This window comes from Oncorhynchus mykiss, chromosome 7 (assembly GCF_057628025.1).
Source record: "Oncorhynchus mykiss isolate SJ-2025 chromosome 7, ASM5762802v1, whole genome shotgun sequence".
Lineage (NCBI taxonomy): Eukaryota > Metazoa > Chordata > Actinopteri > Salmoniformes > Salmonidae > Oncorhynchus > Oncorhynchus mykiss.
In genome coordinates, this window is record NC_143028.1 from 35694055 (window position 1) to 35707774 (window position 13720).

Sequence of the window (13720 nt, forward strand, 5' to 3'; positions counted from 1 at the left end):
GCTATTTGGAATAAATACCTAAACTTTATGTTTTAACCCTATCAAAAACGTTAACCCTTAACTTCGAAATTTGAATTTTGGAGAAACGTGGATAAAAGTCAACTTGGTAAAACCGTGATATCTTGTTGGTTATCCTGTCTGTCCTCCACGATTGTAAACTTATTAAGTTCCTAACTCATATATGCAACATTATTTCTCTCCTATTGCATTATGACAATAGATATTTAGAGTGTAGGCAACTGGAGTGCTTGTCTGTCAAACCAAGCCTCTGCAGGGGGAAATGGAAAGAGAGCTTGTGACGATTTCCACTTTTGGACGTTAACAAGGCGACACCCCATCTTAACTCATCCTCCACTATTACTGGATTGGTTGAACAGTGCAGAAGAGAACCTCCCCTGACAGTTTTTTTAGTTTCAGTTCCAGGCGTTAATTTCACACCTGCAAAGTTAGGTTAGTCAAAACCTAACATACACAAAGTATTACGTGCATTTGAATTCAATCAAATAGGCTATTATTTTAAACAAACTATGAAAGGATGCGTCCCCAGCAGGGTTTATGTTAGGAAAATGTGGCGCCGGACAACGTGACCGGGAAGATTTTTATTTGCCGCCAGAGGTTGCACCAAGTCATTGTTTTACAAGTCACAAGTAAGTCTCAAGTCTTAGCACTCAAGTCCCAAGTCAAGACAGGCAAGTCCGAGTCAAGTCCCAAGTCAAGAACGTCAAGTATCAAGTCAAGTCTCAAGTCCTAAACTTTGAGTTTCGAGTCCTAAACAAGTCTTCATGTGCTCTTCACCAAATGTAATAAAATTGAATATTTTTAACAAGAGTAATAGTTAGTATATTACATTTACGCAAATCATGAATGCTTTCAAAAACATCTATATATTTATGACTTTCCAAATAAACTTTATATTTCCATGGAAATACATGGGTAGCCATGAGAAAGTCCCCCCCCCCCAATAGTGATCGACTATCGAGGATCGCTATGGGGTGCAATCGGGCGATGTAGGCTTGTACACAATCGCCCAACCTTAACACACACACACACACACTCTCTCGCTCTCTGTGTGGTTACAGTAGGCTAACGTATGTCAATGGTTTTAGGAACAGCAGTAACATCAGGCAGGATTTAGGCAACCAACTGCCTAGCCAGTTGTAGCTCAATCTTGGATGTAATGATCACGTTCCCGCACTGACTGAATGTGTGGAGGCTCATTGATTTAACGTTATGTTAGCCTACATGATACACTAGGAAAGTATTAAAATATAATAGCTGTCGGCTATATTAGCCACGACTTACCGTTCTTTGTGCAGCTTCAAATGTCAAACAAAGTTGGAAAATGTTGCGCCTCCGTCCGTAATTTTATTCCCGCATGTTTTGGAAGTTGCAATCTGTTTTTTGTTGACACAGCGTTGTATTTATATCCGAAAATAATAATTTCTGTTATCATCTTTAAAGGGCTCCATCTGAATTCACCGTCGACATTCCTCTGATCTGACACGCACAACTCTTTCTCAGCTGGCACAATGTGATTGGCTGCTGTCTGATTCAAACTGTAATCCGTTAAATGAAGAGTTGATGCGCTGCACACTTTTTTTAATAGCATCATATTTAATATTTGGGCTTGGGGAGGGTATCAAGTCAGGTCGAGTCATAAGGCTCAAGTCCAAATCAAGTCACGAGTCATTGGTGTTAAAGTCGAGTTGCAAGTCATCATATGTGTGACTCGAGTCTGACTCGAGTCCAAGTCATGTGACTCAAGTCCACACCTCTGATTGCCGCCATTTGAGAAATGTACTGGACCCATATGCATTTGATTCGTAACCTGTTAGGGCATTCACTCACAGTGCTCAGAATGACAGAAGTCACATTTAGATTACGGTAACTCATCATAACAGAACATCTCCTCTAATGAAGCAGTAAAATGTAATTTGCCAAAATACAATTCTAAACAGTGCACCTGATGCGACTGATGGGAGCGATTCCACATGTCAGATATGATCATCTCTGTTAGAAAGGGGGAAATCTATTGATCTATTTATAAAAGACGCCACAACTAGGATGGGTCGCTAATATGACTGGACAACAGAAGAAAGCTGATACAGAATAGGAGAGAAATGCTGGTCTTTATAAAACATTTCCCTCCACGTTTCTATAGTGCATATTTTTGCCTGTTATTTTTATTTTTATTTTTTTTTTCACCTTTATTTAACCAGGTAGGCTAGTTGAGAACAAGTTCTCATTTGCAACTGCGACCTGGCCAAGATAAGGCATAGCAGTGTGAACAGACAACACAGAGTTACACATGGAGTAAACAATTAACAAGTCAATAACACAGTAGAAAAAAGGGGAGTCTATATATACATTGTGTGCAAAAGGCATGAGAAGGTAGGCAAATAATTACAATTATGCAGATTAACACTGGAGTGATAAATGATCAGATGGTTATGTACAGGTAGAGATATTGGTGTGCAAAAGAGCAGAAAAATAAAAATAAATAAATAAAAACAGTATGGGGATGAGGTAGGTGAAAATGGGTGGGCTATTTACCAATAGACTATGTACAGCTGCAGCGATCGGTTAGCTGCTCAGATAGCAGATGTTTGAAGTTGGTGAGGGACTTAACGGGAACTGAACTAAAACGTCCACGTTTTTAAACAACAAAGTATATCTTTTCAAACGCATACTGCCTCCAGCTTACATTGCAAAGTGGTGGGTAACACGCTGATAGCCTGCCTACTGTTGCCTATGCACTTGAATAGCAAATGGGAGGCGTGCTTCAATGACCAAAATTACATTTAAAAAATGGTGGCCATCACGCAATTGCATTTAGCATGGTTGTGCAATGGCTGGAAATATAAAAGGAAACCCTTGTCTCCAGAATCTAGTACAAGTTAGAGCTCTGCTACCGACCCGAGCCCGACGGACCCCGGCATTATACATCGGGTTAGGGTATGGCAGGAGCTCGGGTATCACTAAATTGATCACTAACATTTTGAAGCTGAGCCACTTGCGTGTGTACAGTCCTATCTGACTAAGATCATAACATGATGTCAGAAGTGCTTCACCTTCATCAAAAAAATAAGACTACTTCACAGATAATCATGTTCCTTGAGTTTTGCCGGTTTAGAGTGACGAAAAGACAGCGAACTGCTGTCTCGTGTGTCTACATTGAGCAGAGCAACCCAAGCGGAGTCATTGCTATGGATACTCACAGACTTAGCCACCATGAGCCGAGTGCATGCAGAGTGAGCTGCGCGCAGCGAGCAAGTGTCAGACATAGAGGAGCAGCTTACAAAAGGAAGTTATTTGTGAATTCAGGCCTTAGATTTGTCAAAAGAAATCGGGCCTGGGTAGGCTAGGGCCTGAATGTCCAGGACATGGATAGGGCTTAAAATTCCTGCCTGTGCAGGGCTCAAGTAAAATTACATATTGAACAAAAATATAAATGCAACATGTAGAGTATTGGTCCTATGTTTCATGAGCCGAAAAAAAAAATCCCAGGAATGTTCCATACATACAAAATGCTTATTTCTCTCAAATTCTGTGAACAACTTTGTTAACATCCTTGTTAGTGAGTGTTTCTCCTTTACCAAGATAATCCAACCACCTGACTGGTGTGGCATATCAAGAAGCTGATTTAATCAACATGATCATTACACAGGGGCACCTTGTGCTGTGGACAATAAAAGGCCACTATAAAATGTTTAGTTTTGTCACACAACACAATGCCACAGATGTCTTAAGTTTTGCGGGAGTGTGCAATTGGCATGCTGTCTGCAGGAATGTCCACCAGAGCTGTTGCCACAGAATTTAATGTTAATTTATCTACCATAAGCCACCTCCAACGTCGTTTTGGAGAATTTGGCAGAATTTGCTCTGGATCGACGTGTACGACAATGTGTTCCAGCAACTTCACACAGCCATTGAAGAGGAGTTGGAAAACATTCCACAGACATGTCTGTGACCAACAGATGCATATCTGTATTCCCAGTCATGTGAAATCCATAGATTAGGTCCTAATTTATTTATTTCAATTGACTGATTTCCTCATATGAACTGTAACTCAGTAAAATCTTTGAAATTGTTGCAGGTTGTGTTTATGTTTTTGTTCAGCATACATAACCAGAAAAAAAGATTTTGATCAAAGCGATGAACTGAAATTAAGTTGCCCTTCAGCTAATTCTATCTTCAGAAAGATAACAATAAAACTATGGCTGATTTCTGTTTCTCATTCCCATCTTGTACCACAGATAGATAAAGGCGTATACACAGTCGCTGTACAATATATTTAATGACACGGGTAAATCTTTTTCATGATAGGCATTTCTTTGAAGCCCCAGCTCTTCCGTAAAGGGATCTGATGATGAGAAACTTGAACAGTCTTTGTGTTAGGTCATGAAATCGACACCCCTTTCCTTTTTTTCCAGGTTGCTGTGGAGGATTCAATCCCCTAAACCAATTTATAGGAGAGTCTCTGAGTCACACCAGTTCATTTGAACTAGCAGTAAACAACCCGCATGGACTCGGGCCCTTAAATGAGAGAACTTTGACATGATCCCAGGTTTTATTGCATCTTATTCCCTGAACTACAATCAGAGCTGGGTCGACTTCCCCCATTCTTTCTCAACAAAGAAATAACAAGCATAGAAAATAACAGGCTAATTTCGAAACCCCGTAATTCTAATTTTCTGCCCAAATTGCAGCCTCATGATTACAGGCATGAGGTGGAGCCTGACAACAGCAGCAGAAAGAGAAAGAAAAAAGTCTCTGCCAGGGAGCCTTTGGCGTTTCAGAAAAACAAATGACAAAATGACAGCTCTCTTCCTCCCAAAGGGAGCGCAGCGTAGAACTGGGCCTCTCCAAAGCTCCAATTCCCCAATCTAGGCCTTTCACAGGGATGATCGTAAAAGCTTGGAGAGTGAGATTGGGTTCTCTAGCCCTGCCTGCTGCCATGGAGAATGAGTTAATAGGAATCCACTGCAATGGTAAAGTATTGGGAGTGAGGGCTGCCAAATGTCGACATGCTCAAATGGGGCGAGTGGAGAGGGAGGGGATGGGGATGGGGATAGGGATGGTAAGGGGATGGGGATAGGGTTGCCAGCGGTGCTGAAAGGCACCTCTATAGAAGGGCGAGTGAGCTCCTAAGCTGTGCTGAAGCTGCTGGGTATTCAGGGCTCAGACTCCAGCTGAGTGCTGAATGCTGTCCACTTCATGGGGCTGGATGGAGGATTCTCCTGCACACTCACTCCCCTAATTCCTTTATTGTACTGTAGTTCCTCATATGGTGGGGATTGGCAATAAGAGAAACTCAGTTACGTGGTCAAATCAGGGGTGAAAGTAGAATTCATTTATTCGCGTTACGGGACTTCAAGGACGTGTACCAAATTGTTTTATGGGCCTAATCATAGAACGACATATAGAACCCCTATTAATTCAATTCGGATCTCTGTTGGCATAGTCGTAAAGAGCTGTCATTTAACTTATAAAATGTATTACCTTTCACTGTGGCATAAACACAACCAGTCATGATGTTTTAATCTGACTGTTAAACAATCACTCCAAAGGGCTCCTTTACTAGGCTACCCGTGCACGTTCATCCTCTAGCAACATATTTCCAGCCTCCAAACACTAGTGAATGGAAAGGGACATCTGTTACACAGAAAAGTGTAATGACATTTGGCGAATGTCATTAGGGCAGAATGTATGCGTCCCCTGTTGTCCACGAGCGTCTCAGTGTCGGCCCCTCATCTCTGCCTTGACAAAAATGCATTTTGGAGCGTAGGCTATACCACCCGTTTTCAAATCAATTAGCACATTTTTCATGCCTCTGACATGCGGTAATTATAAAAAGTGGAGTAATAGCCTACAGTTTTCTTGACATTTTGGTTTTAATTATTGTGATAGGGTCATGTTTTACCGGTACGGTGTACCCCCACTGTTCATTTTGCCTGGACGCCGTACCGGACCATACCACCTTACTTTCGCCGCTGGGTAAAAGGAATGGATTTTTTTATTTTACGGTATGTGCTGCTAGGTGGAAGTAGTGGCAGAAAATTATGTCCTTCTTGCTTCATTTGACTTAACTGTGACCGAACACGAGTCGGTTGCCAAAAATGTTTTACAAATGTTGACAAACGTTGCAACCAAATACACATAGTGGGTTAGACGATATAACTTGGAATCTAAGTTCAAAACGGTAAAAAAAAAAATCTGTTGAATGCAATGTGGCATCCTGCCCCCTGCCCCCCCGCCCCCCGGGCACTGTGCAAGCTGTTTACCCGGCGTTTCACAACAATGCCATATGAACTTTACGTGATATGCCCCCGCAGGACTCCAATCTGCAGCCACATCAGGTACACTGGCTGGACAACAGATGCAACTGAGATCCGCTCCATTTTACAAACCTGTAACAAAGAAACCTGGAGTCCCTCCATTGCAAACGCAACACACCCTCACAATCTTACACACACACACACACACACACACATTAGTAAAGTGACACCAAATAAGCATGAATAAATATAAGACAGAGTTGTGTTTCACAGTCGAATCTCTGAGGAGCAGCCAGCAGCAACCTGTCTTCCTTCACCGCTCTTTACCGTACGCAGCATGAGCATTAGCCCATAGTGACTGGGACACTGCTGGCTCCCAGGCAACCAATTTGTTTGTTTATTGTCTTGGTGTTTTGTTGCGGTTACAGTTCATTGCAGCCAGCCAAGCTTGGGCATGCTCCTTTAAATGGCATCTATAAACCATGGGATATGCTCCCCCCACCTCCTCACACAACAAAGCAGAGCGTACAGTGTCACGATGATGCTTCTGCTACTGCTGCTCTCTCGCTAGCCATGATGGAGCTTAGATATTCTCATGAAATGCTGTCGGATCCACCTCAGTGGTTCCACGGGGAGGCAGGACATGCTGTAGAACGTGATATATGACACACCTAAACTTATTAGCCCATGAAGAACACAGCTGGCAAGGCCTTGCACTGAAGTGCTTTGAACTGCTCAAATATGGTGCAATACTGTGGATAGCTGGCTGCCTTGTGAAGACCAGTGTTGAGGGTAATGCGTTACAAAAGTAGCGTGTTACCTAATCAGATTACTTTTAGGAGTAATGGTGTAAAATAACATGTTACATTTTGAAATTGGGTAATATTATTACAGTTACTTTGTCAAGCAACGCGTGCGTTACTTTCAGAATCATATCTCGACCAGGCGCGTCTCCATGATCTGATCTCGACTCGTTTCCTCGTTAATTCTCCAGCTGCAGAGAAAGGCTGCTTGGAGACATGTCATGACACCTGCTGTCCATAGAAATGTATAGAGGGTGCACTTCTGATCTTTGATCTCTGATCATTGATCGCTTCTGTGTAGTAGGACATTGTAGTACTGTACTGATTTTGCTCATGAAAGTGACATTCAGCAGATGACGTTTGTGGGGTCAATTGAGGGGAAATACATAGGGTGTCCAATCAAAAACACATCTTTTGACAAATGGGTGAAATAATGTTATTTGTGTAGATACTCCAAGAAAACCAATAGTCCAAACCTCATGTCTCTTCCATAATCGGTTCAAAGGTTATTGGAGTTTTTACCTTTCTATGAAAGACAGAATTAGCGTCACTAAATCAAATGGGCGCCAGAATGTTCATATTTTAAGATTTCATATTAATGCAAAATTCTGGTTATTTTTTCAAGGATTTCTCACAAAAACAAGCATATCTCTGTGAAATGTCAACGGAGTACTAAGCATACATTTTTAATTTCAAAGCCTTTTACATTTAATTATGTTTGTGAAAATTGGGCTTTTTGTGACCCGCAGAAACAACTTTGCAGATGACCACCACAATGTGTAAAATCCTCAAGTCGCTGCAAGAAAACGGCACTAGAGCTCGGTGCTTGTTATTGGAGTATTAGGTTACGAAATCCAACTTTTTGGATCAGAAATTCCATCACCCTACCGTTCATGTACGTGTAAATCTTTCAAATGGTAAGTTGGTTTATCAAGGCTTTTTGACAACTCCAACAGTGCAATGTTTTCTTTTTTAAGATTATCTTTGGTTCTGGTTGCCTGAGTGTGACTGAGTAAGCTAATTGTACAAGTTCTGGCTGGACTTCACATGGCCTACATAAATGTGCAACATTCAGAAAATGCTAAATACATATTTTGCTTGTCTCCTGCATGCAAACAGAGCAGTGTCTTTCCATATTAATCTGACAGCGAAGAGCTGGAAGAGAACACAAATGCTGCCTAGGGGTTTCTCCTTAAAACTAGACACAAGCCTCTTATCCCTGATAGTCTCTTCTTCTATAAATCACCTGCGGTCTCATGCATATCAAGTGTTCACAGCTCCAGCTCTGTCTGCCTGCCACGCTCAGACTCCTCTATTTGTTGCCAATGTGATGGCTTCTTTAACCAAAAAAAAATGAAAACATACAGCAGCCAGGGTATCTCTCACAATGTCTCTTTTAGCACCAGGACAATATCAGACCAAGAGAGAGAGAGAGAGAGAGAGCGTGTACAGACTATAAATGTACAGCTGTGCTGTTTCTTGTCTGACAACTGGATACTGAACAAATTTCAGTCCGCTTTTAGACCGGGGCCCAGTACTCTCACAGCTACCACACTGGTTGTAAATTATATTGTAAGAGTTTTGGATAAGAAGTTGAACGGTGTTGCTTTGTTTGTTGACCTGTCAAAGGCTTTCGATGCAGTTGATCATTCTCTTCTGCTGAAAAGACTGACCTCACTGGGGTTGGCCTCAGATACATGTTTGTGGTTTCAGAATTATCTTCGTGATAGATTTCAAGCTATTATTGCAGATGGGGTAAAATTAGATTTTGTCACTGTTCACAAAGGAGTCCCACAAGGTTCGATTTTAGGTCCTTTATTACTCACTATATAAAAAATGATATCTGTAACTCAGTGGAAAAACAATTCAACTTTAATTTCTATGCTGATGACACAGTACTATATGCCACAGCCCTATCACTCGCTCAAGCATTTACATTCCTGCAGTTTGACTTTCAATTGCTTCAAGATGCACTTGTAGATCTTGTATATGGTATATGGTATTTTCATTATCCAAAAGTATACAATTGGAAAATCTGAACATTGCTACCCATGATGGCTCTTTTTTGGAACGTGTTCCTACCTATAAATACCTTGGAATTTGGTTAGATGACAGTCTCTCTTTTAGAACTCATGTAACTGAGCTGGTAAAGAAGCTGGAATTGAGAATTCGATTTTTTTATAGAAATAAATATTGTCTGTCATCATAGCACAGAAAGTAAATTGTGCAGGCCACTTATGTCAGTGCTTGATTATGGCAATGTTTTATATATGCATGGATCAGCATCAGTACTGAAGAAATTGGATGCAGCGTTGCGCTTTGTTACTGGTGCAAACTTTTGCACACATCATTGCCTTTTGTACACTTCAGTTGGCTGGGACTTCCTGACTTTTAGAAGGGGCCAGACACTGGTTGATATCTGTCTCACAGAAACTTCCTAATTATCTTAACAAAAAAATCAAGGTGGTCAAACCAGGTGGTCTGACTCGGTCACATGACATGCTAGTGCTAGAGATACCCCGGAGTTAGGCAAAACCACATTTGAATATCATGCTCCACACTCATGGAATGAACTGCAGAGAGAACTCCAGTTAGATATGTTGGTACCTGTAAGACAGTTTAAATGCATATTACAATAACATTATATTAAAAACTGTGATAGCTTTTTTTGTAAATGTGTTTTTGATATAGAAGTTTATTTATTTTAATCATTTTAATCTCGATCTTGTACTTTTTATTTGTTTTAATTTTGTTTTGTTTTAAATTCTTATTCATTGCTGTGTTGTTTTTATTGTTCGACCACAGGACACAACTGAACAAGAGACTCTGTCTCAGCTTGTTTCCCCTGTTTAAATAAAGCTTAATAAATCATATTTACCACTGAGAAAGGTTGAAATGGGTCTGCAAGAGCCATCCTCTATTTGATAGTACTGTAGCTTCACATTGGAGAATGGTCTTGGCCACACTGCTTATGACCACTCGAAGTCCATCCATGTCTGAGGAAGTCGGAAGATGACATGGAAACCGGCCACTAGAGGCAACAGTGAGAGCTGATACCTTCAAGTATGTAAGCATCTGCCTCTGGTGCCAAAGGTTGCATGTTCAAATCCAGCCTATCCCAAACCTTAACTCTTACCTTAACCATTCAGAGTTAATGCCTGAATTTAACCTTAAACACTTCTAAATTTGACATTTTTAACAATTTCTAAATGTGATGTTTGAGAAACATGGACGAACGTCTAATTCTGACATGAGACTGTGAGACCTTGTTGCAAATATAACACTGCACCGAGTTACAGTGCAATCATCTCCACTTTTAACCACTTTCATCACACATCTAGCTAGTACAGATTTGGAACAAATGGGGCCAACGTAGGTGTCCCAATTTGACCAAGTTTCACTTTTACAGGATCATTGGCCAAAGGGGAGAGCCTAATTGGATCAAACCCTATCATAGACACCCAGCATCCAAACCCACAAACCCAATTTATTCTCATGAATTGTCCAGCATTGTTTACATCCAGTGCAGTTGAACTGTCCCAGGGTGGCCTTTGCTCCGTCTGTCAGCAATACAATAACACAGTCCAATAAAAAAAACTCAGAACAACAGCGGGACCACAAGCAACTCCGGGGGCTACATACGGCAATCTATAAAACACTGTAAAGGGTTCCCTGTCAGCGGGTGTGAAAGGGAAGATCTACACCTCCTCTGACTCTCTGGAGGGACTTCAATTAATCACAGCAGAGTTGTATCGTCGCTGCGCAACAGGAGCCGTAAGGTTATTGCCATCTGTGTTCCACAGGATGAAATTAGGTGATAGCACTAATTGCAGATAGACAGTTGACCGCACAACGCATGTCAGGGGGATGAAGGACATATGGACAGATGAAGGACATATGGATGAATAGAGAACTAGGAAGGAGGAGATAGACAGAGACAGAGAGACAGAGAGAGAGAGAGAGAGAGAGAGAGCACCACTGTTCTGTGTGTGGTGGCATAATCATGAATATCTACAGGGGCAGACAAGGAAAAGCAAGGCTGATTAGCTCTGAGGACAGTGCTTGTGTTACCAAAACACAAATCCACAATCCTCTGTCTCCTTAATCAGACAGCTGCTTTGTTAGAGCATGAAGAGAAAGGAGAAAAATCACATTTAAAGCACATACTGTGAATAGTCAGATCTAATGCCGCCTCCAATGTGCAGTGTGTCTTAGCATAAGGAGCTAAGCTTTTCCTAGTTGTCAACACACAAATTGTTTTGGGTCCACTAAGGCTTGGCCTTCTGGTACTAATACCATTTGTTCTAGAACAAATAACTTTTGAGAAACAATAGATTTGATTTTAAATGTATCAAAAGCTTGATTTTGAGTTGAATGTTTAAAAACAAAGGCATTAGTCATATGAGTCATATGTCTCGGTGTTAAGCTTTTTCATAGCAGTTTTAGCGTCAAATATTCCCTGAACTGCACCCCAAAAATTGTGTTGCACACACAGAGGCAGAGCGAGAGCGAGACAGAAAGAAAGAGAAAAATACATCTGCCATTGCATGCTGTAATTATTCGAATTTCTTTAATAAAACAGCCTCAGTTATGAGATTCACCTTATGAGTGAAGTTATCCCCTCACAGACCTTCAATTAGTTGTACTGGAGCAGCACCAGGACCTGTGCCATACACTGGGGGAAAAATGACTTCATATTTCTTTTCATTTCATTATTGAAATGAAACCCATCACAACTCATGTACAGTATCAGTGAACACGGGGAGAAATAGAAGTGTTAATAACCATGTGCCAACTTTCGATCCTCACATTTCATGCACATTCTGTAGGCTAATATGCGGCTATCCATAAGGAACACTATGTTTTACGCACAGGCTAAAGAGAAGAAACCAATACCAACACCTTGCTGGATTACATGAATTTAACCCAACGTGAACCCGTATTGTCATCAACCATTATTTATAGCGACTGTATTGGTTTGGATCCCCATCTGTGACAGTATATTACATGCATCCCTTTTACAAATAAAGCACTTCAAATTATACTGTAGTTTTCACAAACAAACCTAATAGTAGCCCAAAACAAGGATATGTGAACATCGGTGAGATTGGCTTTAAGATTCAGTACGTAGCAAAGTCTAATTTTGTAAGTATGTAGAAATGTCTGTAAATTCATATATTCTGTCCACAGAATGCGTTATCCATACCGTGCACATACGTTTTATGCTTTTGAAAATAAAGATCACAATAAGCACTTGTGTTCATTATTAGGATATATAAAACACCAAGTAGCCTAGATTATTTTCACATTAGCAAAATTATGTAGCCTAGATAAATTAAATAGAATATATATTTATAAAGACGCATAGCCTACCTGTCGTTGTGCTGTCAATTAATCCCGTGAAATTCCCCTTTCATTTGCTTTCCATTGTCAAAAACAAAACCAGGATAATGTTAAAGAAATACCATATCCTTATCGCATGAAGGTGCCCACCACGACAAAAACATAACCTAGGACAATTATGTAGAAATCAAGCTTTCCGAGCGCACAAATCCCCGAGTCGAGAGAAGTCTAAAATGTATTGCATAGACTTTAAAGCTCGACCGGACCCCCGGCTTGATCAGTAGACTGGAAAGCAACTGGAGATCTTCTAAAGTTCCAGGTCCTTTTGCGCTTTTTCAGAACTTCCCAACCGCAAAAGGGCGACAGCTTGGAAGCAAAAACGTATAGTCAATCATTGTTTCTCCAGAACATATTAGTATTGTTGCAATTCACCCAGTATTGTTTTGTTAACTTGTTGTGGGTGTGTTTCTTCGCCGTTCCAGACGAGGCATTTGAGATGAGGGGTCGGAGCGTTAGCAACGGGAGGCAGAGCAGGATACGCACCTGAGACAAGTGTATTATTTAAAAACAACGTTACTTCAATGATTTGGCGCCACTCAGTGGCATTTTCACTTGCCGCCTCGGCGTCGTGCAATAGATGTATGACAAAGGGGCTAATAATAGGCTATGAGAGTTATCCCCTGAAATGTGATGGTTTATTGAAGATGTTATGTATCTATGATATGGTGCCAACGAAATTGCTTCTGTCACATATTAAAATGAAATGAATGGCATATTATAAGACATGTACTACCATGTAGGCTAAATATAACTCTGAAAACCCTCAGATCTAGGTCTACTGTCAATTTGGGATGATGTTATCCCTGATGCACTTTAACTCTGATTCGATGAGAAAACACACTTTTATTCATCAGCTTTTCCCTTTCAAATGTTTGAACTCATCCAAGCAAGTATGCTAATATACACTGCATGTATAACACATTTCAATAATAGCCTTTAGGAAGCCCAAAGGAAAGTAGAAAAGAGCATTCTCAGACTTGGGCATTATCAGTTTGGAGGAAACTGATGAGATTAGAGGTTAAAAGAGGTGCCTCGGGCAGGCTGTAACACAAAGCAATAAAAGGAAAAACTATTTGTTAGGATTTCAGAGAAGCCCTGAGTTTGTTTGTCTGCTTGAAAACATCTTCAGAGAGAAGCTGATGTATTCTGATATGCATTAGGTCCCTAACACACTCTCTAAGGTTGGGAGTACGCTCCCCGTTTCGCTCAGAGACTCACCCTCTCTCTCTCTCCTCC

The 13720-nt window shown here is 40.9% G+C and overlaps 1 protein-coding gene across 2 annotated transcripts in view; it reads right to left on the reverse strand.

The window, feature by feature from the left end:
• Window positions 1-12996, reverse strand: part of LOC110527764 (chemokine-like protein TAFA-2) — a 182642-nt gene extending 169646 nt beyond the window's left edge. The window contains exon 1 of one of the 2 annotated variants that reach the window (XM_021609264.3): window positions 12455-12996. The gene's annotated coding sequence lies outside the window, so the exon portion shown is untranslated. The remainder of the gene's footprint in view (window positions 1-12454) is intronic. The other variant, XM_021609265.3, reaches the window with a different exon arrangement.
• Window positions 12997-13720: the final 724 nt, after the last annotated feature.